Raw genomic sequence first — 4486 nt, forward strand, 5'->3', positions numbered from 1 at the left:
TGGACGCGTCCGGCGTGAGAAAATTAAGAATAGTCGTAAATTTTCGTCGACTAAATGAGGCGACAATAGGCGATTCTTTTCCACTGCCAAATATTGCGGAAATACTAGATCAACTTGGGAATGCGAAATATTTCTCAACGTTAGATTTGGCGTCCGGGTATCATCAAATACCAATAGACGAAGAAGACAGAGATAAGACGGCGTTTTCAACGCCGCATGGTCACTATGAGTACAACAGAATGTCTTTTGGATTGAAAAACGCGCTGGCGACATTTCAAAGGTTGATGAACTCAGTCTTGATGGGACTACGGGGTATAAAGTGTTTTGTGTATCTCGACGACATCGTGATACACGGTGCGAGCGTGCAAGAGCACACCAAGAGGCTACGAGAGGTCTTTGACAGGTTGCGGAAATACAACTTAAAGTTGCAGCCGGACAAGTGCGAATTTTTTCGCAAAGAAGTCACATATTTAGGGCACGTGATCACCGAGAAAGGTATATCGCCGGATCTGTCGAAAATAGAGGCGGTCAAGGGGTTTCCGGTCCCGAAAAAAGCGAAAGATATACAGGCGTTCATTGGTCTGGCAGGATACTACAGAAAATTCATTGACCAGTTCTCAAAAGTAGCAAAGCCGTTGACACGACTGTTACAAAAAGAAGTAGCGTTCGAGTGGTGGCCCGAGCAACAGCAAGCATTCGAGAATTTAAAAAAAAATTAATTAACGCTCTGTTGCTCGCGTATCCGGACTTTGACAAGGAGTTTATCGTCACGACCGACGCGTCGGGTTAAGCGGTCGGCGCGGTGCTATCGCAAGGTGCGGTAGGTCAGGACCGGCCGGTTACATACGCGAGCCGAGTACTGAATAAAGCTGAGCAAAACTACAGCACAACGGAAAAAGAGTTACTCGCAATTGTGTGGGCGGTAAAGCATTTCAGGCCTTACTTGTACTGAACGAAGTTCAAGATTATCACCGATCATAAAGCACTGGTGTGGCTTTTTAATGTAAAGGACTCCAGATCGCGGCTCGTGCCATGGCGTTTGAAATTAGAAAAATATGATTACGAGATCATGCATAAGAAAGGAAAAGCGAATACCAACGCGGACGCGCTGAGTAGAACTCCCGCGGAGGCATGCACGTGCGAAGCAAAGAAGAGCGAGAAAACAGAAGAAGAGAAGAGCAAGAGGCAAGAGCTAACCGAAGAGGAAAAGAGACAGATACTATACGAGTATCATGATTCACCGGTGGGCGCACACCAAGAAGTAGCACGTACAAGAAAAAGAATAAGAATGAGGTACGACTGGCCTAAGCTGACAAGCGACGTGGAGAAGTATATTTCAAAATGCGAATCCTGCCAAAAGAAGAAGTTGTCGCGGAAAATAAAAGTACCACTAGTAATCACAGATACACCGAAAAAGCCTTTCGAAAAGTGTGCGCTTGATATTGTCGGACCGTTACCGGTGACTAGTAGCGGAAATAAGTATCTGCTGACGTTTCAAGACGGTCTCACAAAATGTAGTAAGGCGATACCCGTTCCGAATCAAGAAGCCGCTACGATAGCAAGGGAGTTCGCGACGAAAATTGTGTGTAAGCACGGGATTCCGGAAACGATTTTAACGGATCGAGGAACAAACATTGTAAGCGAACTATTTAAAAGTGTTTGCAAACTATTGCGGATAAATAAAATTCAAACAACGGCCTATCATCCAAAAAGCAACGGAGCGTTAGAACAATCGCATAGGACGCTGGCCGAGTATATACGTCACTACGTGAACGAGGATCAGACAAATTGGGACGAGTGGGTGCCGTACGCAATGTTCGCGTACAATACGACACCACACACGGCAACGGGGTTTACACCTTTCGAATTGGTGTACGGGAGGTGCACGGAATTACCGACCGCCTTAACAAAACCACCGTATATAATTTAACCAACGCAGTATAATTTAGAAAACTACGCGCAAGAGTTAAAAGAGAGATTACGAACGACAAATTGAGTAGCGCGAGAAAAACTCAAGGAAGAAAAAGAAAAGGCTAAGCGTTACTATGATAAGAAAGCTAAACCAGCAGCGTTTAAAGTAGGGGAAAATGTCTTGTTGTACGATGAAACGCTGAGAAGAGGCAGGTCTAAGAAAAATAGAGTCAAAGTGGATAGGACCGTATCAAATAGTCGCGAAAACGTCAGACGTGACGTATGCAGTCAAAGCAGGACGACGCACGCAGAATGTGCACGTGAATAGGCTGAAAGCCTTCATAGAAAATTAAAAAAAAAAAAAGAGAACTTACCGGGTTGCCTCACTCATCGTCTGAGTCGGACAGGACGACGAGGGGGTGGACGACGGGCGGCGGAGGCCCCAAGCAAATTAAGTCGTCGTCGTTGTTGTCCTCCGGGTCGGGAGAAGCGGGCGGCGGAGGCCGCGAGCAAAGGAATATTACCTCCGGGGAGCCCGGAGGTGATAGCGGCGGGCCCTCGGGGGTGTGGGGCGTCGCACGGCGCAAAGGGGTAGAAACCCCGGATGAGTCCTCAGAATTGATGGACGACGTCTCCGCACTGTCGCGGGAGGAAGATTTCTCCGCGCTTTCGTCGGTACAAGATGAGTATACAAACCGCGACATGATAAGCACTAAAACAAAGTTTTGTTGTAAAAAGAGAGAGAGGGCACACTTGTAAGTTCCGTAACCAAACACTTACACTAAGTTTGTCACAACACAAAAAAACTAGAACACCGTAGTTACCGGGTTGGTGGCGAACGGGGTACTGATGCTCGTTGTCATAAGGAACTATGTTCTGAAGAACAAAAGACGATCACGGGACGTCTCAAATATAAATCCTAGAATTAAAATAAGAAGCAATAAAAAGCGCTTAGGCGGCAAGAGTAACGAACTCGAAGTACGACCGACGCTCGCGGTTCCACCTGTTAGGCGACACCGTTCGCGATAAAAGTAAAGCATAGTGTATATAGGCGTATTGTATAAAACATTTTGCTTGCAGGAAAATGTTGTTAATAAAAGTAGTAATACTTACCTTTTGCGTCGTGTGGAGTGGAGCCGGGGACCAAGAATACCACATACGAAAATTTCACCACTATCCCGGCATGTACTACGAGAAGTACGGAACGATGCTCCACGTCAGCGAAAAGTGGAGATTAGTCGTAAGATTAGACGTATCTACGATATATACGCGAGTAGAACAGGCGTGACGCATGTTGAGAGATACAAAGGAAACATGCAAAAACGTAATGATAGTTCGTGAAAGTAGGGAATTTTGCGAAAGTTTTGTTGCAGAGTTACAGCAAAGATTGCAAAAGGTGGAAAGACTAGCCAGACGCGTTAAGACAATCGTGGATACACCAACGCGTTACCGAAGGCGGCTAGTGGACGCGGTAGGCTCTGTCGCAAAAAAAATTTTTTTCGGCACCATGGACGCCGACGACAAAAAACAGATTTTAGAGCAAATAGAGTTGTTGAGTAAAAAACAGACGGTGCTACAATATGTGATTAGAAATCAGTTGCAGGTTGTAAACGCAACAATCGCGCACGTACAAAACGTGGAAGAAATAGTCGAGAGAAACAAAAATAAGTTAAGAAACGCGGTATTAGAGATAACTCAAAAGGTGGACGATTACGCACGACAAGCTGAGTTAACCGAGTATTTTATGGAGCTAGGAAGCGTAATCACCGAACTCGAGTTTGACGTGGAAAGCATCACGGATGTACAAACGAAATTCGCACAATTAGAAGTAGTACCCGTCGAGTTAATATTAAAAAGTCTCCGGGACGCGAGCAGTTGGTCGACCCACGGGTTGCATTTCCCGTTTGCTGTAACTCTAGAGAACTGGCTAGTTATTAAGGAATATGTAACAGTTAGCGTTTATTGTAAAGATGCGAGTGTGTACACTATTGTCAAGTTTCCTCTGGTAAAATCTGTAGAGTATAACGTGTTTAGGGTAGTGCCGCTACCAGCGCACGACCACGATAACGTGTTTACGGTAGCTCAGATCAAGATAGAATAAATATATGTCAACAGTTTTGACTAATCATTCGACAGAAGTACAAGCAACTAGTTGAAAACTTCAGCTCAGCATTAAGTTACATGATTTTGCAAAACATGCTTGGCTATCAGGGATAATTTAAATAAATGAATTGTAGGATAGCTTGAGAAAAAGTAGATAAAAATAATTTTACGGTCCGGAAAGCCGGAGATTCCAAGTTCGACTCCTGGCAGAGGAGTTTTTTTTGCAATATTTTAAAATTAATTAAAGGGGTATACGGGGTCCTTCATATATACGTGATGCAAATCCAGCATCCTATATAGGGGAAAAAAATTATTGTGTTAAATATATCCCAGGCAACCAGCTGACGTTATAATGACGTTAATATAAAGTCAGTTTTTGACCAGTTCGACGTTAGTTTATGACGTAATATTAACGTAATGACGACGTGAGTTTGTCTCGTCAAAAATGACGTCATGTTAATGACGTTTACTT

Source organism: Pseudomyrmex gracilis, unplaced genomic scaffold (assembly GCF_002006095.1).
Source record: "Pseudomyrmex gracilis isolate BER0280 unplaced genomic scaffold, ASM200609v1 scaffold_387, whole genome shotgun sequence".
Lineage (NCBI taxonomy): Eukaryota > Metazoa > Arthropoda > Insecta > Hymenoptera > Formicidae > Pseudomyrmex > Pseudomyrmex gracilis.